The sequence below is a fragment of the Thalassophryne amazonica genome, chromosome 8 (genome assembly GCF_902500255.1).
Source record: "Thalassophryne amazonica chromosome 8, fThaAma1.1, whole genome shotgun sequence".
NCBI classification, from domain to species: Eukaryota; Metazoa; Chordata; class Actinopteri; order Batrachoidiformes; family Batrachoididae; genus Thalassophryne; species Thalassophryne amazonica.
Window position 1 is genome coordinate 24,524,635 of NC_047110.1, and position 22,334 is coordinate 24,546,968.

The 22,334-nt window shown below is 43.2% G+C and overlaps 1 protein-coding gene across 1 annotated transcript in view; it reads left to right on the plus strand.

The window, feature by feature from the left end:
• The window catches only part of LOC117514868 (POC1 centriolar protein homolog B-like), a 137,553-nt gene that overhangs the window by 13,190 nt on the left and 102,029 nt on the right, over nucleotides 1–22,334 (plus strand). The gene's annotated exons all lie outside the window — the stretch shown is intronic.

Consider the following 22,334-nt stretch of genomic DNA (forward strand, 5'->3'; position numbering starts at 1 on the left):
AGCCACTGCTAACCATATATAGTACATCAGGATGTAACTGGACTGTGCCAAGCAACACAAGCGGTAATAAACACGAGCGGACAGTACATATGCCGCCCTTGTTGTCACCCGCTGTTGAGAATCTGTCTTCCAGTCTTTGACAGCAGGTGATGCATGGGTTAGGGTTACAGTGGCTGTAAGTGAAACACCTGTAATCTGACCTACCTGGGCTGACAGAATTAGAGTAAACTAATAAATGCATTGGGACCAAAATGATTGATTTTGTAATCAATAATTTATGCAAAGTTTCGGATCTGTTTAAAGCAGTTCTCTTTGCAGATGATATGAACCTCTTTTGTTCAGGAGAAAATTTGCAACAGTTATTATCTGATTTAGAAATTGAAATGATAATGTTAAAGAGATGGTTTGATATTAATGAATTATCACAAAATTTGCCGAACGGGTCAAAGAGAATAAGTTTTTAGGTGTCATTATTGATGAAAGAATTAATTGGAAAGCTCATTTTCAACATATTCAAAAGAAAGTATCAAAAAGTATTGCAGTGTTAAAGCAAAGCATGTTCATAGCAAAGCGCTTCATACTCTGTATTGTTCATTGGTTGCACCCTACCTGATTTACTGTGCTGAAGTTTGGGGCAACAATTATAAAACTATATTGCAACCATTATTCATTCTTCAAAAAAGAGCATTAAGAACAATTCACAATGCAGGTTATTGAGCCCACACCCACGTTGTTCATTAAATCTAAAACATTAAAACTCTACGCTATGATTGCGTTTAAGACTGTTCAATTAATGTATAAAGTAAATAAATAAAAAATATAAATAATACAGAAATAAAAATAAGCAACTGCCCTTTAGAATTCAAGAATTTTTCACGGAGAGAGAGGGAAAATATAATCTAAGGGGCTTGTATTAATTTAAAATTGTTGACGCTCGGACGACCAGGAAAGGTTTCTGTGTCTCCATTTGTGACCCTAAAATATGGAATAAACTGACAGAGGAACTCAAGCGATGTCCAAATATTATTCAGTTTAAATATCAATATAAAGAAATTATGTTATATATGACATATATGTACATATATATGATACGTGACTAGTAAGTCCCTTCGGCTGCTCCCTTGTTTGCACTTGGGGTCGCCACAGCAAATCCAAGGTGGATCTGCATGTTGAATTGGCACAAGTTTTACGCCGGATGCCCTTCCTGACGCAACTCCACATTACATGGAGAAATGTGGCAGGGGTGGGATTTGAATCCGGAACCTTCTGAACTGAAACCAAGCGAATTAACCACTTGGCCACCACCCCTTCTCCATATATGATACGTGACTGATGAAGAAAAATGAGTTTGTGCTCTATGAGTTGCAGTATTGTGAATGTAGTATGTTCGGTAACATTGGGATTGTGTCGTGAGTTGCAGTGATTGAGGGGAATAAATGGGTTTTTTGCTTCCCCCCACTCCTTTTCGGACTGGATTTAACTGGATGCATGTATACATTTTTATATACATATGTACATCTTTTATTTCTTTGGTTAATGGGGTAGGCATCTACAAGCTTTGCTTTTGCCTATAACCCCTGTTGGCCACATGGGTGCGCTGTTGGACTATTTTCTCTTTTTCTTTGTTGGACTATTTTCTGTTTTTCTTTCTTTGTATGTTTTGTTAATTGCTGGGATCCATGTGTGCCTAAATAAATTAAATAAATAACAAATAATGCCTTACATTCATCCCGATGTCAGGCTTCTGCCATGCAAGGCGCTCACTACACACCGGGACCAACTAGGGCATTAATGACCTTGCCCAAGGGCCCTTAGTGATTTTTCTGGTCAGGCTGGGATTTGAACCGAGGATCTTCTTGTTTCAAGCCCAACGCTTAACCACTAGACCATCACCTCCCCAAAGAAGTGGTTTGCTCTTGTAACAAAACCATTAATTAGGTCTTAGCTTCCGATGGCTAAAGCAGTGTTTTTGTTTTAAATGTATAAATGATACACTGGGTTTTCAAATGTTTCATGCGTGATACGTTGACCTCACATACGATTGTCTGTTCAGTGGCTGAAAGAAGCAGTTTAGTTGCATTTTGTGCCCTTATAGTGACATTAATTAGCTCGTTAGCTTCACTCCTTTACACATGTGCCTTATAAATTAATAATACAGTGATTTCATCCATTTTGCTTATTCTTGCATGAAGTGATAAATGTGATAAATCACACACTGTTTGTTGTGATTTGGCGCTATATAAAAAAAAAATTGATTGATTGATATATGTTCTGCTGTATCTGTTAGCTGTTTGAACTGAGCTGTTTGAGTTCTTTGAATTAACAGTCTTTTTCAAGACTTTTTTTACTTTTTTTTACTTTTTCACCGTGCTCCAACGCCTAAAGAAGACCTCTAACGGTCGAAGCATCGCGACGGAGCACTTTTATCAGCTAACCTTCATCAGCGTTGGCAAGCTAACTAGCTTGCTAACGCTTTTGTTTTTATTTTTATTTTATTTTTTAGCACTGTTGTCGTGCTGCTCCACAGCCTGCCTAGTGGATTTTTATTTTATTTTAGCGCTGTTGTCGTGCGTTACCTGTGCTGCTCCTCAGCCTGTCCAGTGGATTTTTATTTTATTTTAGCACTGTTGTCGTGTGTTACCTGTGCTGCTCCACAGCCTGTCCAGTGGATTTTTATTTTATTTTTTAGCACTGTTGTCGTGCGTTACCTGTGCTGCTCCACAGCCTGTTCAGTGGATTTTTATTTTATTTTTTAGCACTGTTGTCGTGTGTTACCTGTGCTGCTCCACAGCCTGTTCAGTGGATTTTTATTTTATTTTTTAGCACTGTTGTTGTGCGTTACCTGTGCTGCTCCACAGCCTGTTCAGTGGATTTTTATTTTATTTTTTAGCACTGTTGTCGTGTGTTACCTGTGCTGCTCCACAGCCTGTTCAGTGGATTTTTATTTTATTTTTTAGCACTGTTGTCGTGCGTTACCTGTGCTGCTCCACAGCCTGTTAAGTGGATTTTTGTTTTGTTTTTTGGCACTGTTGTCGTGCGTTACCTGTGCTGCTCCACAGCCTGTCCAGTGGATTTTTATTTTATTTTTTAGCACTGTTGTCGTGTGTTACCTGTGCTGCTCCACAGCCTGTTCAGTGGATTTTTACCTGTGCTGCTCCACAGCCTGTCCAGTGGATTTTTATTTTATTTTTTAGCACTGTTGTCATGTGTTACCTGTGCTGCTCCACAGCCTGTCCAGTGGATTTTTATTTTATTTTTTAGCACTGTTGTCGTGCGTTACCTGTGCTGCTCCACAGCCTGTTCAGTGGATTTTTATTTTATTTTTTAGCACTGTTGTCGTGTGTTACCTGTGCTGCTCCACAGCCTGTTAAGTGGATTTTTATTTTATTTTTTAGCACTGTTGTCGTGCGTTACCTGTGCTGCTCCACAGCCTGTTCAGTGGATTTTTGTTTTGTTTTTTGGCACTGTTGTCGTGCGTTACCTGTGCTGCTCCACAGCCTGTCCAGTGGATTTTTATTTTATTTTTTAGCACTGTTGTCGTGTGTTACCTGTGCTGCTCCACAGCCTGTTCAGTGGATTTTTACCTGTGCTGCTCCACAGCCTGTCCAGTGGATTTTGATTTTATTTTTTTTAGCACTGTTGTCGTGTGTTACCTGTGCTGCTCCACAGCCTGTCTAGTGGATTTTTATTTTATTTTTTACCACTGTTGTCGTGTGCTACCTGTGCTGTTCCACAGCCTGTCCAGTGGATTTTTATTTTATTTTTTACCACTGTTGTCGTGTGTTACCTGTGCTGCTCCACAGCCTGTCCAGTGGATTTTTATTTTATTTTTTAGCACTGTTGTCGTGTGTTATCTGTGCTGCTCCACAGCCTGTCCAGTGGATTTTTATTTTATTTTTTACCACTGTTGTCGTGTGTTACCTGTGCTGCTCCACAGCCTGTCCAGTGGATTTTTATTTTATTTTATTTTTTAGCACTGTTGTCGTGCGTTACCTGTGCTGCTCCACAGCCTGTCCAGTGGATTTTTATTTTATTTTTTAGCACTGTTGTCGTGCGTTACCTGTGCTGCTCCACAGCCTGTCCAGTGGATTTTTATTTTATTTTTTACCACTGTTGTCGTGCGTTACCTGTGCTGCTCCACAGCCTGTCTAGTGGTTTTTTGTTTTGGCACCGTTGTCGTGCGTTACCTGTGCTGCTCCACAGCCTGTCCAGTGGATTTTGATTTTGATTTTATTTTTTTTAGCACTGTTGTCGTGCGTTACCTGTGCTGCTCCACAGCCTGTCCAGTGGATTTTGATTTTGATTTTATTTTTTTTAGCACTGTTGTCGTGCGTTACCTGTGCTGCTCCACAGCCTGTCTAGTGGATTTTTATTTTGTTTTAGCACTGTTGTCGTGCGTTGCCTGTGCTGCTCCACAGCCTGTCCAGTGGATTTTTATTTTTATTTTATTTTTTAGCACTGTTGTGCGTTACCTGTGCTGCTCCACAGCCTGTCTAGTGGATTTTTATTTTATTTTAGCACTGTTGTCGTGCGTTACCTGTGCTGCTCCACAGCCTGTCTAGTGTCGGATTCCCTGTTTGGGAATCCGCTAGCTTAGCGTAGCTACTAGCTCTTAGCCGTTTTAGCATGGCGGCTTCTCCTGTCTCTCCCGTACTTTTCTGCTCTGGGTGTGAAATGTTTAGTTATTCCTCGGCCTCTTTTAGCAGTAACGGTACTTGTAATAAGTGCAGCTTATTCGTAGCTTTGGAGGCCAGGCTGGGCGAATTGGAGGCTCGGCTCCGCACCGTGGAAAATTCTACAGCTAGCCAGGCCCCTGTAGTCGGTGCGGACCAAGGTAGCTTAGCCGCCGTTAGTTCCCCCCTGGCAGACCCCGTGCAGTCGGGAAGGCAGGCTGACTGGGTGACTGTGAGGAGGAAGCGTAGCCCTAAACAGAAGCCCCGTGTACACCGTCAACCCGTTCACATCTCTAACCGTTTTTCCCCACTCGACGATACACTCGCCGAGGATCAAACTCTGGTTATTGGCGACTCTGTTTTGAGAAATGTGAAGTTAGCGACACCAGCAACCATTGTCAATTGTCTTCCGGGGGCCAGAGCAGGCGACATCGAAGGACATTTGAAATTGCTGGCTAAGGCTAAGCGTAAATTTGGTAAGATTGTAATTCACGTCGGCAGTAATGACACTCGGTTACGCCAATCGGAGGTCACTAAAATTAACATTGAATCGGTGTGTAACTTTGCAAAAACAATGTCGGACTCTGTTGTTTTCTCTGGGCCCCTCCCCAATCAGACCGGGAGTGACATGTTTAGCCGCATGTTCTCCTTGAATTGCTGGCTGTCTGAGTGGTGTCCAAAAAATGAGGTGGGCTTCATTGATAATTGGCAAAGCTTCTGGGGAAAACCTGGTCTTGTTAGGAGAGACGGCATCCATCCCACTTTAGAGGGAGCAGCTCTCATTTCTAGAAATCTGGCCAATTTTTTGGGATCCTCCAAACTGTGACTGTCTAGCGTTGGGACCAGGAGGCAGAGCTGTGGTCTTATACACCTCTCTGCAGCTTCTCTCCCCCTGCCATCCCCTTATTACCCCATCCCCGTAGAGACGGTGCCTGCTCCCAGACCACCAATAACTAGCAAAAATCTATTTAAGCATAAAAATTCAAAAAGAAAAAATAATATAGCACCTTCAATTGCACCACAGACTAAAACAGTTAAATGTGGTCTATTAAACATTAGGTCTCTTTCTTCTAAGTCCCTGTTGGTAAATGATATAATAATTGATCAACGTATTGATTTATTCTGCCTAACAGAAACTTGGTTACAGCAGGATGAATATGTTAGTTTAAATGAGTCAACACCCCCGAGTCACACTAACTGTCAGAATGCTCGTAGCACGGGCCGGGGCGGAGGATTAGCAGCAATCTTCCATTCCAGCTTATTAATTAATCAAAAACCTAGACAGAGCTTTAATTCATTTGAAAGCTTGTCTCTTAGTCTTGTCCATCCAAATTGGAAGTCCCAAAACCAGTTTTATTTGTTATTATCTATCGTCCACCTGGTCGTTACTGTGAGTTTCTCTGTGAATTTTCAGACCTTTTGTCTGACTTAGTGCTTAGCCCAGATAAGATAATTATAGTGGGCGATTTTAACATCCACACAGATGCTGAGAATGACAGCCTCAACACTGCATTTAATCTATTATTAGACTCTATCGGCTTTGCTCAAAAAGTAAATGAGTCCACCCACCACTTTAATCATATTTTAGATCTTGTTCTGACTTATGGTATGGAAATAGAAGACTTAACAGTATTCCCTGAAAACTCCCTTTTGTCTGATCATTTTTTAATAACATTTACATTTACCCTGATGGACTACCCTGCAGTGGGGAATAAGTTTCATTACACTAGAAGTCTTTCAGAAAGCGCTGTAACTAGGTTTAAGGATATGATTCCTTCTTTATGTTCTCTAATGTCATATACCAACATAGAGCAGAGTAGCTACCTAAACTCTGTAAGGGAGTTAGAGTATCTTGTCAATAGTTTTACATCCTCATTGAAGACAACTTTGGATGCTGTAGCTCCTCTGAAAAAGAGAGCTTTAAATCAGAAGTGTCTGACTCCGTGGTATAACTCACAAACTCGTAGCTTAAAGCAGATAACCCGTAAGTTGGAGAGGAAATGGCGTCTCACTAATTTAGAAGATCTTCACTTAGCCTGGAAAAAGAGTTTGTTGCTCTATAAGAAAGCCCTTCGTGAAGCTAGGACATCTTTCTACTCATCACTAATTGAAGAAAATAAGAACAACCCCAGGTTTCTTTTCAGCACTGTAGCCAGGCTGACAAAGAGTCAGAGCTCTATTGAGCTGAGTATTCCATTAACTTTAACTAGTAATGACTTCATGACTTTCTTTGCTAACAAAATTTTGACTATTAGAGAAAAAATTACTCATAACCATCCCAAAGATGTATCGTTATCTTTGGCTGCTTTCAGTGATGCCGGTATTTGGTTAGACTCTTTCTCTCCGATTGTTCTGTCTGAGTTATTTTCATTAGTTACTTCATCCAAACCATCAACATGCTTATTAGACCCCATTCCTACCAGGCTGCTCAAGGAAGTCCTACCATTATTTAATGCTTCAATCTTAAATATGATCAATCTATCTTTGTTAGTTGGTTATGTACCACAGGCCTTTAAGGTGGCAGTAATTAAACCATTACTTAAAAAGCCATCACTTGACCCAGCTATCTTAGCTAATTATAGGCCAATCTCCAACCTTCCTTTTCTCTCAAAGATTCTTGAGAGGGTAGTTGTAAAACGGCTAACTGATCACCTGCAGAGGAATGGTCTATTTGAAGAGTTTCAGTCAGGTTTTAGAATTCATCATAGTACAGAAACAGCATTAGTGAAGGTTACAAATGATCTTCTTATGGCTTCGGACAGTGGACTTATCTCTGTGCTTGTTCTGTTGGACCTCAGTGCTGCTTTTGATACTGTTGACCATAAAATTTTATTACAGAGATTAGAGCATGTCATAGGTATTAAAGGCATTGCGCTGCGGTGGTTTGAATCATATTTGTCTAATAGATTACAGTTTGTTCATGTAAATGGGGAATCTTCTTCACAGACTAAAGTTAATTATGGAGTTCCACAAGGTTCTGTGCTAGGACCAATTTTATTCACTTTATACATGCTTCCCTTGGGCAGTATTATTAGACGGTATTGCTTAAATTTTCATTGTTACGCAGATGATACCCAGCTTTATCTATCCATGAAGCCAGAGGATACACACCAATTAGCTAAACTGCAGGATTGTCTTACAGACATAAAGACATGGATGACCTCTAATTTCCTGCTTTTAAACTCAGATAAAACTGAAGTTATTGTACTTGGCCCCACAAATCTTAGAAGCATGGTGTCTAACCAGATCGTTACTCTGGATGGCATTTCCCTGATCTCTAGTAATACTGTGAGAAATCTTGGAGTTATTTTTGATCAGGATATGTCATTCAAAGCGCATATTAAACAAATATGTAGGACTGCCTTTTTGCATTTACGCAATATCTCTAAAATCTTAAAGGTCTTGTCTCAGAGTGATGCTGAAAAACTAATTCATGCATTTATTTCCTCTAGGCTGGACTATTGTAATTCATTATTATCAGGTTGTCCTAAAAGTTCCCTAAAAAGCCTTCAGTTGGTTCAGAATGCTGCAGCTAGAGTACTGACGGGGACTAGCAGGAGAGAGCATATCTCACCCGTGTTGGCCTCCCTTCATTGGCTTCCTGTTAATGCTAGAATAGAATTTAAAATTCTTCTTCTTACTTATAAGGTTTTGAATAATCAGGTCCCATCTTATCTTAGGGACCTCGTAGTACCATATTACCCCATTAGAGCGCTTCGCTCTCAGACTGCGGGCTTACTTGTAGTTCCTAGGGTTTGTAAGAGTAGATTGGGAGGCAGAGCCTTCAGCTTTCAGGCTCCTCTCCTGTGGAACCAGCTCCCAATTCAGATCAGGGAGACAGATACCCTCTCTACTTTTAAGATTAGGCTTAAAACTTTCCTTTTCGGTAAGGCTTATAGTTAGGGCTGGATCGGGTGACCCTGGACCATCCCTTGGTTATGTTGCTTTAGACGTAGACTGTGGGGGGGTTCCCATGATGCACTGTTTCTTTCTCTTTTTGCTCCGTATGCATCACTCTGCATTTAATCATTAGTGATCGATCTCTTTTTCCTGGTTCTTTCCCTCAGCCCCAACCAGTCTCAGCAGAAGACTGCCCCTCCCTGAGCCTGGTTCTGCTGGAGGTTTCTTCCTGTTAAAAGGGAGTTTTTCCTTCCCACTGTGGCCAAGTGCTTGCTCATAGGGGGTCGTTTTGACCGTTGGGGTTTTTCATAATTATTGTATGGCCTTGCCTTGCAATGTGGAGCGCCTTGGGGCAACTGTTTGTTGTGATTTGGCGCTATATAAGAAAAAAGTTGATTGATTGATTGATTGATTGATATATATATATATATATATATATATATATATATATATATATACTCAACAAAAATATAAACGCAACACTTTTGGTTTTGCTCCCATTTTGTATGAGATGAACTCAAAGATCTAAAACGTTTTCCACATACACAATATCACCATTTCCCTCAAATATTGTTCACAAACCAGGCTAAATCTGTGATAGTGAGCACTTCTCCTTTGCTGAGATAATCCATCCCACCTCACAGGTGTGCCTCTCTTCTAAGTCCCTGTTGGTAAATGATATAATAATTGATCAACATATTGATTTATTCTGCCTTACAGAAACCTGGTTACAGCAGGATGAATATGTTAGTTTAAATGAGTCAACACCCCCGAGTCACACTAACTGTCAGAATGCTCGTAGCACTGGCCGAGGCGGAGGATTAGCAGCAATCTTCCATTCCAGCTTATTAATTAATCAAAAACCCAGACAGAGCTTTAATTCATTTGAAAGCTTGACTCTTAGTCTTGTCCATCCAAATTGGAAGTCCAAAAAAACAGTTTTATTTGTTATTATCTATCGTCCACCTGGTCGTTACTGTGAGTTTCTCTGTGAATTTTCAGACCTTTTGTCTGACTTAGTGCTTAGCTCAGATAAGATAATTATAGTGGCCGATTTTAACATCCACACAGATGCTGAGAATGACAGCCTCAACACTGCATTTAATCTATTATTAGACTCTATTGGCTTTGCTCAAAATGTAAATGAGTCCACCCACCACTTTAATCATATCTTAGATCTTGTTCTGACTTATGGTATGGAAATAGAAGACTTAACAGTATTCCCTGAAAACTCCCTTCTGTCTGATCATTTCTTAATAACATTTACATTTACTCTGATGGACTACCCAGCAGTGGGGAATAAGTTTCATTACACTAGAAGTCTTTCAGAAAGCGCTGTAACTAGGTTTAAGGATATGATTCCTTCTTTATGTTCTCTAATGCCATATACCAACACAGTGCAGAGTAGCTACCTAAACTCTGTAAGTGAGATAGAGTATCTCGTCAATAGTTTTACATCCTCATTGAAGACAACTTTGGATGCTGTAGCTCCTCTGAAAAAGAGAGCTTTAAATCAGAAGTGCCTGACTCCGTGGTATAACTCACAAACTCGTAGCTTAAAGCAGATAACCCGTAAGTTGGAGAGGAAATGGCGTCTCACTAATTTAGAAGATCTTCACTTAGCCTGGAAAAAGAGTCTGTTGCTCTATAAAAAAGCCCTCCGTAAAGCTAGGACATCTTTCTACTCATCACTAATTGAAGAAAATAAGAACAACCCCAGGTTTCTTTTCAGCACTGTAGCCAGGCTGACAAAGAGTCAGAGCTCTATTGAGCTGAGTATTCCATTAACTTTAACTAGTAATGACTTCATGACTTTCTTTGCTAACAAAATTTTAACTATTAGAGAAAAAATTACTCATAACCATCCCAAAGACGTATCGTTATCTTTGGCTGCTTTCAGTGATGCCGGTATTTGGTTAGACTCTTTCTCTCCGATTGTTCTGTCTGAGTTATTTTCATTAGTTACTTCATCCAAACCATCAACATGTCTATTAGACCCCATTCCTACCAGGCTGCTCAAGGAAGCCCTACCATTATTTAATGCTTCGATCTTAAATATGATCAATCTATCTTTGTTAGTTGGCTATGTACCACAGGCTTTTAAGGTGGCAGTAATTAAACCATTACTTAAAAAGCCATCACTTGACCCAGCTATCTTAGCTAATTATAGGCCAATCTCCAACCTTCCTTTTCTCTCAAAAATTCTTGAAAGAGTAGTTGTAAAACAGCTAACTGATCATCTGCTGAGGAATGGTCTATTTGAAGAGTTTCAGTCAGGTTTTAGAATTCATCATAGAACAGAAACAGCATTAGTGAAGGTTACAAATGATCTTCTTATGGCCTCGGACAGTGGACTCATCTCTGTGCTTGTTCTGTTAGACCTCAGTGCTGCTTTTGATACTGTTGACCATAAAAATTTATTACAGAGATTAGAGCATGCCATAGGTATTAAAGGCACTGCGCTGCGGTGGTTTGAATCATATTTGTCTAATAGATTACAATTTGTTCATGTAAATGGGGAATCTTCTTCACAGACTAAAATTAATTATGGAGTTCCACAAGGTTCTGTGCTAGGACCAATTTTATTCACTTTATACATGCTTCCCTTAGGCAGTATTATTAGACGGTATTGCTTAAATTTTCATTGTTACGCAGATGATACCCAGCTTTATCTATCCATGAAGCCAGAGGGGACACACCAATTGGCTAAACTGCAGGATTGTCTTACAGACATAAAGACATGGATGACCTCTAATTTCCTGCTTTTAAACTCAGATAAAACTGAAGTTATTGTACTTGGCCCCACAAATCTTAGAAACATGGTGTCTAACCAGATCCTTACTCTGGATGGCATTACCCTGACCTCTAGTAATACTGTGAGAAATATTGGACTTATTTTTGATCAGGATATGTCATTCAAAGCGCATATTAAACAAATATGTAGGACTGCTTTTTTGCATTTATGCAATATCTCTAAAATTAGAAAGGTCTTGTCTCAGAGTGATGCTGAAAAACTAATTCATGCATTTATTTCCTCTAGGCTGGACTATTGTAATTCATTATTATCAGGTTGTCCTAAAAGTTCCCTAAAAAGCCTTCAGTTAATTCAAAATGCTGCAGCTAGAGTACTGACAGGGACTAGAAGGAGAGAGCATATCTCACCCATATTGGCCTCTCTTCATTGGCTTCCTGTTAATTCTAGAATAGAATTTAAAATTCTTCTTCTTACTTATAAGGTTTTGAATAATCAGGTCCCATCTTATCTTAGGGACCTCGTAGTACCATATCACCCCAATAGAGCGCTTCGCTCTCAGACTGCAGGCTTACTTGTAGTTCCTAGGGTTTGTAAGAGTAGAATGGGAGGCAGAGCCTTCAGCTTTCAGGCTCCTCTCCTGTGGAACCAGCTCCCAATTCAGATCAGGGAGACAGACACCCTCTCTACTTTTAAGATTAGGCTTAAAACTTTCCTTTTTGCTAAAGCTTATAGTTAGGGCTGGATCAGGTGACCCTGAACCATCCCTTAGTTATGCTGCTATAGACGTAGACTGCTGGGGGGTTCCCATGATGCACTGTTTCTTTCTCTTTTTGCTCTGTATGCACCACTCTGCATTTAATCATTAGTGATCGATCTCTGCTCCCCTCCACAGCATGTCTTTTTCCTGGTTCTCTTCCTCAGCCCCAACCAGTCCCAGCAGAAGACTGCCCCTCCCTGAGCCTGGTTCTGCTGGAGGTTTCTTCCTGTTAAAAGGGAGTTTTTCCTTCCCACTGTAGCCAAGTGCTTGCTCACAGGGGGTCGTTTTGACCGTTGGGGTTTTACATAATTATTGTATGGCCTTGCCTTACAATATAAAGCGCCTTGGGGCAACTGTTTGTTGTGATTTGGCGCTATATAAAAAAAAAATTGATTGATTGATATATGTATATGTGTGTATATATATATATATAGATATATATATATATATATGTATATGTATATGTGTGTATATGTGTATATATGTATATGTGTATATATGTGTATATGTATATACGAGGGCTGTCAATAAAGTAAAGGTCCTTTTTATTTTTTTCAAAAACTATATGGATTTCATTCATATGTTTTTACGTCAGACATGCTTGAACCCTCGTGCGCATGCGTGAGTTTTTCCATGCTTGTCGGTGACGTCATTCGCCTGTGAGCACTCCTTGTGGGAGGAGTCATCCAGCCCCTCGTCGGAATTCCTTTGTCTGAGAAGTTGCTGAGAGACTGGCGCTTTGTTTGATCAAAATTTTTTCTAAACCTGTGAGAGACATCGAAGTGGACACGGTTCGAAAAATTCAGCTGGTTTTCAGTGAAAATTTTAACGGCTGATGAGAGATTTTGAGGTGATTCTGTCGCTTTAAGGACTTCCCACGGTGCGAGACGTCACGCAGCGCTCTCAGGCGCCGTCGTCAGCCTGTTTCAAGCTGAAAACCTCCACATTTCAGGCTCTGTTGATCCAGGACATCGTGAGAGAACAGAGAAGTTTCAGAAGAAGTAGGTTTCAGCATTTTATCCGGATATTCCACTGTTAAAGGAGATTTTTTTTTAATGAAAGACGTGCGGACGGATTGCAGCGTCGGCTCGCAGCCGCCGCGACGCTCCGCCACAGGAAACGGTGGAGAGCGAGCCACGCTCCGGTCGGCCATCAACATGCCGAAATGACCAGATCATTCCAAAGTGAACGCTGTGGTGATGCGGGACCGTCGTGTAACTGTCCGAGAAATTGCGGAAGAGGTGGACATCAGCACTTTTTCGGTACATTCCACTGTGACAGAAGATTTGGCCATGAAAAGAGTGGCGGAGAAATTCATGCTGCTGCTGACAGCAGAGCAAAAGAGCCTCCGTGTTGAAGTCTCACAGGACGTGCTGTGACATGCTCACCTCTTCCACAATTTCTCGGATAGTCACACGACTGAAAAGTCACCAAAAGCTGTCTAAATCTTCCGAATGGTTTCCACCTGGCTGTCGCCCAGTTTCTGGCAAAATTTTATGCGGTGCTGCTCTAGTCGCTCCGTCTTTTTCCTTGAAATGAAAATCCGCCGAACGCCCTGCACATCCTCACACAAAGGCTGCTTACCAGAAAATGATGCAATCGACAGGCGTGAAAAAGTTCACGCATGCTCACGAACGTTCAAGGTTTGCTCATGCAAGCACACGTGATTCAAATCCATCAGGTTTTTGCAAAAAATTAAAAGGTCCGATACTTTTCTAACAGACCTCGTACATACACAGTGAGGAAAATAAGTATTTGAACACCCTGCGATTTTGCAAGTTCTCCCACTTAGAAATCATGGAAGGGCCTGAAATTTTCATCTTAGGTGCATGTCTACTGTGACAGACATAATCTAAACAAAAAGTCCGGAAATCACAATGTGTGATTTTTTTTTTTTTTTCCATTAAATTTTTATTGAGGGCAGAATTCATCATACATTGACATATCAATAATACAATGAAAATAACTATTAGCCCTTTTTTCCAGATAGATCAATTCACTGTACGTACTTAACAGTTTTGCTTTTTAAATATACAAAGCAAAAAAAAAAAAAAAAAAAAAAATTAAAATGACAAAAACAGGAACAACAACAGAAACAATGCAATGGTTTCAGCAATTACCTTCAGTTAAAGTCGGATCTAAATGGGGTAATAAATTCTATAAAGGCTTTCCAGTATTTGGAAAATTTATCAAATTCAAACTTAAAAGAAAAGGACAATTTTTCCATAACATAAATATCATGGACAGCATTCATCCACTCCTCCAGAGTGGGGGCAGTATCACTTAACCACTTCCTTGTAATACTTTTCTTTCCTGCTGCCAATAGTATATTATACATGTATTTCTTCCATTGTTCTACCAGTTCAACTGGACATTTCCCAAGATACAGCGTTTCAAAACTGTGTGGTAATTTGAAAGAGATTATTTTTCCCACACTGCCCCCAACCTGTTGTCAGAAGGACGAAATCTTGGGACATCCCCAGAATATATGATAATGATCGGCCCGATCCATCCCACATTTTCTCCAGCAGGAGGTATCCCTACCCAGTGAAGAGCCCTGGGAAGGCACCCTGAAAAAACGTATCATACAAATTCCCCCCAGTTAATGGATTATGTACACTTCACATTGTTTGCCAGGATATCTTCCCATTCCTCCATCTGCAACACAAATCCTCCCTCTTTCTCCCACTTTTCCTTTATATATTGTGTCCCATGCCCGCCACTATTCTGAACAGCATTATATAATTTAGGGATGACCTTTGTTCTTGGTTCATCTCTATATGCCTTTATAAACATTTTAATTATTTCAGAGGGCATTTTAGTTTGTGTTCCCTTTGTGTTTCCCAAATAATGTCTGACTTGGAGAAATCCATAAAAGTCCTTATTATCTAAATTGTACATAGTTCTAATGTTTTGGAAGGTTTTTAGATTTCCTTTTTTGTCTCTCAGGTCATCATAAATTGTGAGACCTTTACTTGCCCAGCGTTTGAAAGTATCATTTGTGACATTAGGCGTAAAATTAGGATCATGAGCTACCCATGTAAATGGCAGGAATGGGTCCTTATACTCTTTAACAAGATTAAACCAAACATTCAATGATGCATCGATCCAAGGGTTGTTCAATTTAAAATCTTTTTTACAAGAGGCATTACCTATCAGAGCAGGTAAAGGAATATTCCCAGGTGTCCCACATTCAATCTTTTTCCACCTTGCCTTATATTGAGAATCACACAGGTCAATTAGAGGGTTTATCTGAGTTGCTCGGAAATAGTTTTGAAAATTTGGAAGTGAGAGTCCTCCATTTTCTCTTGCCAACTGCAGTGTCTTAAACCGCACCCTTGGTTTTTTCCCTTGCCAAATGAAACGTGATATAATTTTGTCAATCTCTTGAAATGTACTAATTGGCAATTCTGATGGTATAGATTGGAACAGGTATAAAAACCTCGGTAACGCATTCATTTTAACAGTTTCAATTCTTTGTGCTAAGCCTAAGAAGGGTATCAGATTCCATCTAGATATATCTGTTTTCAGAGCTCTCAACAAGGATCCATAATTATGAGCAACTATTAAGTGGAGTTTTTTGAGTATTGTGATTCCCAAGTATTTCAATTCTTCCGCTTCCCAATTGATCTCAAATAAAGTTCAACAGCTGAGATGATTTGGTCTATATTTAAATGATAGAACTTGGGATTTGGAAGAATAATTTGGAAGAAGAGGGTACTCCCCCTCTAGCTGCCACCTTATTATGGTGGGGGAGTTTGCGTTCCCAGATGATCCTAGGAGCTATGTTGTCGGGGGCTTTGTGCTCCCTGTAGGGTCTCCCAAGGCAAACAGGTCCTAGGTGATGGGTCAGACTAAGGGCAGTTCAGAACCTCCATGACCAGTAAAAGATCAAGGACCGAGACGTCGCCTGGTATGGCAGGAGCCGGGGTCCCACCCTGGAACCAGGCCTGGGGTTGGGGCTCGCGCGCGAGCGCCTGGTGGTCGGGCCTTAGCCCATGGGGCCTGGCCGGGCTCAGCCCGAAAGAGTCACGTGGGCCCGCCCTCCTGTGGGTTCACCACCTGCAGAGGGGGTCATGGGGGTCAGGTGCAGAGAGGATTGGGTGGCGGTCGAGGGCGGGTGGCCCGGCGGCCCGGTCCATGCTCACAGCCCCTGGCTGTTGGGACGTGGAATGTCACCTCGCTAGGGGGGAAGGAGCCTGAGCTTGTGCAGGAGGTTGAGAGATACCGACTAGAGATAGTCGGGCTCACCTCCACGCACAGCTTGGGCTCTGGTACCCAACTCCTGGAGAGGGGCTGGACGCTTCATTTTTCTGGCGTTGCCCACAGGGAGAGGCGGAGAGCTGGGGTCGCATTACTCATTGCTCCCCAGCTCAGTCGCCAAGTGTTGGAGTTCACTCCGGTGAACGAGAGGGTCGCGTCTCTATGCCTTCGGGTCGGGGACAGGTCTCTCACCATTGTCTCGGCCTACAGGCTGGGCAGCAGTGCAGAGTACCCGACCTTCCTGGAGTCCCTGGGAGGGGTACTAGATAGCGCTCCGACTGGGGACTCCATTGTTCTCCTGGGGTATTTCAACGCCCACGTGGGCGGCTACAGTGAGACTTGGAGGGGAGTGATCGGGAAGCACGGCCTCCCCGATCTGAACCCGAGTGGTGTTCAGTTGTTGGACTTCTGTGCTAGTCACAGTTTGTCCATCACGAACACCATGTTCGAGCACAAGGGTGTCCATAAGTACACATGGAACCAGGACACCCTGAGTCGGAGGTCGATGATCGAGTTTGTAGTCGTATCATCTGACCTTCGGCCACGTGTCTCGGACACTCGAGTGAAGAGAGGGGCAGAGCTGTCGACTGATCACCACCTGGTGGTGAGTTGGATCCGCTGGGAGGGTAGGAAGCCGGTCAGACCTGGCAGGCCCAAATGTATCGTGAGGGTCTGCTGGGAATGACTGGCGGAACCCTCTCAGTGAGGTCTTCAACTCCCACCTCCGGGAGAGCTTCTCCCAGATCCCGGGGGAGGTTGGAGACATGGAGTCCGAGTGGACCATGTTCGTCACCTCCATTGTCGATGCGGCTGCTCGTAGCTGTGGTCGCAAGGTCTCTGGTGCCTGTTGCGGCGGCAATCCCCGAACCCGGTGGTGGACACCGGAAGTAAGGGATGCCGTCAAGCTGAAGGAGTCCTACTTATCTTTGTTGGTAGGTGGGACCCCAGAGGGAGCTGACAGGTACCGGCAAGCCAAGCGTGCCGCAGCCCGTGCGGTTGCAGAGGCAAAAACTCGGGTCTGGGAGGAGTTCGGGGAGACTATGGAGGAGGACTATCGGTCGGCCTCGAAGAGATTCTGGCAAACCGTCCTACGCCTCAGGAGGTGGAAGCAGCTCTCCACCAGCACTGTTTACGGTGCGGGTGGGGAGCTGTTGACCCTGACTGGGGATGTTGTCGGGCGGTGGAAGGAGTACTTCGAGGATCTCCTCAATCCCATCGTCACGTCTTCCGAAGAGGAAGCAGAGACTGGGGACTCAGAGGTGGACTCATCCGTTACCCAGGCCGAAGTCACCGAGGTGGATAGAAAGCTCCTTGGTGGCAAGGCTCCTGGGGTGGATGAAATCCGTCCTGAGTACCTTAAGTCTCTGGTTGTTGTGGGGCTGTCTTGGCTGACACGCCTCTGCAACATCGCGTGGTGATCGGGGACAGTGCCTCTGGATTGGCAGACCGGGGTGGTGGTCCCCTGGGTGTGTTCCAATTATAGGGGGATCACACTCCTCAGCCTCCCCGGTAAGGTCTATTCCAGAGTCCTGGAGAGGAGAATTCGACCGATGGTCGAACCTCGGATTCAGGAGGAGCAGTGTGGTTTTCATCCTGGTCGCGGCACACTGGACCAGCTCTACACGCTCCATCGGGTGCTCGAGGGTTCATGGGAGTTCGCCCAACCAGTCCACATGTGTTTTGTGGATATGGAGAGGGTGTTCGACCGTGTCCCTCGGGGCACCCTATGGGGAGTGCTCCGGGAGTACGGGGTCCGGGGTCCTTTGCTAAGGGCTATCCGGTCCCTGTACGACCGCAGCAGGAGCTTGGTTCACATTGCCGGTAGTAAGTCAAACCTGTTTCCAGTGCACATTGGCCTCCACCAGGGCTGCCCTTTGTCACCGGTTCTGTTCATTATTTTTATGGACAGAATTTCTAGGCACAGCCAGGGTGTAGAGGGGGTCTGGTTTGGGAACCACAGAATCTTGTCTCTGCTGTTTGAGGACGATGTGGTTCTGTTGGCTTCGTCAAATCAGGACCTTCAGCGTGCACTGGGGCGGTTTGCAGCCGAGTGTGAAGCGTCCGGGATGAAAATCAGCACCTCCAAATCCGAGGCCATGGTTCTCGACCAGAAAAAGGTGCTTTGCCCTCTTCAGGTCGGTGGAGTGTCCTTGCCTCAAGTGGAGGAGTTTAAGTATCTCGGGGTCTTGTTCACGAGTGAGGGACGGATGGAGCTTGAGATCGATAGATGGATCAGTGCAGCATCTGCAGTGATGCGGTCGCTGTATCGGACCGTCATGGTGAAGAGAGAGCTGAGTAGGGGGGCAAAGCTCTCGATTTACCGATCAATCGACGTTCCGATCCTCACCTATGGTTATGAGATTTGGCTCATGACCGAAAGAACGAGATTGCGAGTACAAGCGGCCGAGATGAGTTTCCTCCGCAGGGTGGCTGGGCGCTCCCTTAGAGATAGGGTGAGGAGCTCGGTCACTCGGGAGGAGCTCGGAGTCGAGCCACTGCTCCTCCACATTGAAAGGAGTCAGTTGAGGTGGCTCGGGCATCTTTTCTGGATGCCCCCTGGACGCCTTGCTGGAGAGGTGTTCCGGGCACGTCCCAGTGGGAGGAGGCCCCGGGGAAGACCCAGGACACGCTGGAGGGACTACATCTCTCGGCTGGCTTGGGAACGCCTTGGGGTTCCCCCGGAGGAGCTGGGGGAGGTGTGTGTGGATCGGGAGGTCTGGGCGGCTTTGCTTGAGCTGCTGCCCCTGCGACCCGACTCTGGATAAAGCGGAAGAAAATGGATAGATGGATGGATCATTAGGTATTTCACCATACTTTAAGACCCAGTTAAAAGCTCTCAGCAAGACCGGTGACAGAACTTTTGAATAAAGTCAATACCACTCTCCAGGATAACCATCTGCGCCGGGGCACTTATTTGATTTAAGACCTTGTATTGCTCTCTTTAACTCCTCCTTAGTTATCTCTGCAGACAGAGCCCTATTTTGATTTTCTGTAACTTTTGGCAGATTTAGTGTTTTAAGAATGGTCTCTGAAAAGTTATGGACCGGCTGAGATTGAGAACAGTACAGATTTTTATAGTAGGTCTGAAAACAGTTTTTTATTTCCTGCATCTTATATTTTATTTGTTTAGAAACTGGATCCTTAATTTTGTAAATGTCCCTTTCCACCTGCTGTTTTCTCAATTTATATGCAAGTAATTTGGTTGATCTAGGTCCTACTTCCTGATATTTTTGTTTCAGAAACATCATTTTTTTTCTGCACGTCTACATTAAGCAAATTGTCAATTTGGCTTTTTGTTACCTTGATTTTTTTTAATTGTCTCATCATCTTATATTATATCTTATATCTTATATTTTGTTTTTATTTTTTTTTTCGGGTTGTTCTAGTTCTTTTGTTAAAACATGCAGCTTCTCTTTTCTTAGTTTATTAAGTAATGATGTTTTAGCTATAATCTTTCCTCTGAGGACTGCTTTGCATGCGTCCCACAAAATGATTGGTGACACTTCTCTATTATCGTTATCAGTTAAGTAGGTTTGAATTTCCTTTTCTAGTTCTTCACTGGTCAGGTGGGTCTCCTGTAGAAAAACAATTTCACCCCCCTCCCTCTTCATTTTAGTTAACATTTTTGCCCTTTTAACTGGATTTGTGAGACCCTTAATGTTATAAGAAATAATCCTCAAAGATGAGTTATTAGCCATTTAGTTTTTTTTTTCCTTTTTAAACACCTTTTAACCATTGCATTCACATTTATGAACACAGCTTCTGTGAAAACATAACAACGAACCAAAACAAATAAAAATGGAACAGTCACTTCAACCGAAGCGATTTGTACAAACCCTAACTTGACTTCCAAGTCAGGGGTCTTCTGTATGACCCTTAAAAAGTCCAATTGGTAAGTGGCAGGTGGCTGCGGGGGGCAGGACCCATTCCTCTCCAGTCCAGGTGGTAGGGGGCCCCCAGAGTGCAGCATGCTCATGTCGTCCCATCCTCTCCATCTCCTTTACTGTCCTCGTCTTCATTTATAATCCCAACTTAAAAAACAACCTTCTCCCAAGTGTCAACATTGGCTCCTCATCAAGTGTTATTATTGCGTACGAAAAACAGCAAGTTTCGTCTTAAATCCTTCCTTCGCTGATCCATCATATCCCTTCTCTGGCTCCCTTGCCTTTACCTTCTGCCACATAATAGCCATAATTTTATCCAGAGCTGTAGTGGGAGTCTGGATGATTGATACAGGGAAACCCCTTCTCGCCATATCTTTGGTTGCTTCCTCTGTAGAGTTATAAAGGCAAGTCTCTCCCTCAAGAAACACTCTTAATCTAGCTGGATAGGGAGTCTGGAAGCGAATGGACCTTTCTCGAAGCACCTTTTTTACTTCATTGTACTTACGTCTGCGTTTTAGAACCTCAGTGGTGTAGTCGTGGTCCACAGAGATCCTCTTCTCTTTATAAGTGAAGCCCTTCTTCTGCCAGGTTAGCCGCAGCACTTCTTCCTTGGTTCTGTAGCTTGAGAACTTGACCACTATAGAGCAGGGGGGAGCGCCGAGTGGGGCCTTAGGTCCGAGTGAGCGATGTGCCCTCTCTATATTGAGGTCAACGGGCTGAAGAGTGTCCAGAGCCCCTTTAAGTAAACTATCAACAAAATCAGATACCCGTTCTCTTCCTCCTCTGGCACTCCGTAGATGTGGACCGAGGAGCGTCTTGATCTGCCCTCTAAGTCAGTTGCTTTAGCCCCTAGCTTTTGCTGTTGTTTTAATAGCTCCGCCATAGCATCTTCTGTTAGCATAGTCCGCTCCTCCACCACCTCCACTCGTGACTCTACCTCATTTATCCCCGTGTTTATCTCCGTCAGGTCAGCTCTCAATTCTTTAAAGTGTGTGCTGTTTTCTCGGCGGGATTGGCGTAATTCACGAAGAATTGACTCCAGGCTAGCATCTCCAGCTTCGCTAGCCCTGTTAGCTTCCGCCCCGCCGGATACTGCTGTGCTCGTCCTCGGGCATTTCACTTGTTTTGTGCTCTCTAACAGAGGCAGTGCTACTAGGTTTTGAGTTGGACGGCATAGTTATCGTGTTAGGTATTTTGACAAGTGATATTTCACCTTACCATGCCGCAGAAAGTTGTATTATTGGAAAAGGAGAGCGGAGACATGAGTTTATGCTGCCTCCATCTTGGCCAGCTTGACCGGAAGTCACAATGTATGATTTTTTTAAAATAATTTATTTGTATGTTACTGCTGCAAATAAGAATTTGAACACCTACCAACCAGCACGAATTCTGGCTCACACAAACCTGTTAATTTTTCTTTAAGAAGCCCTCTTATTCTGCACTCTTTACCTGTATTAATTGCATCTGTTTGAACTTGTTACCTGTATAAAAGACACCTGTTCACACACTCAGCCAATCACACTCCAACCTGTCCACCATAGGCAAGACCAAAGAGCTGTCTAAGGACACCAGGGACAAAACTGTAGACTTGCACAAGACTGGGATGGACTACAGGAAAACAGACAGCCAGCTTGGTAGAAGACAACAACTGTTATGATTATTTATTAGAAAGTGGAAGAAACACAAGATGACTGTCAATATCCCTCGGTCTGGTATTCCATGCAAGATCTCACTTTGTGGGGTAAGGATGATTCTGAGAAAGCTCAGAACTACACAGGAGGACCTGGTCAATGACCTGAAGAGAGCTGGGACCACAGTCACAAAGATTATATTAGTAACACATGATGCTGTCATGGTTTAAAATCCTGCAGGGCAGCAAGATCCTCCTGCTCAAGCCAGCACATGTCCAGGCCCGTTTGAAGTTCACCAGTGACCATCTGGATGATCCAGAGGAGGGATGGGAGAAGGTCATGTGGTCAGATGAGACCAAAATAGAGCTTTTTGGAATCAACTCCACTTACCATGTTTAGAGGATGAGAACATCCCCAAGAAAACCATCCCAACCGTGAAGCATGGGGGTGGAAACATCATACTCTGGGGGT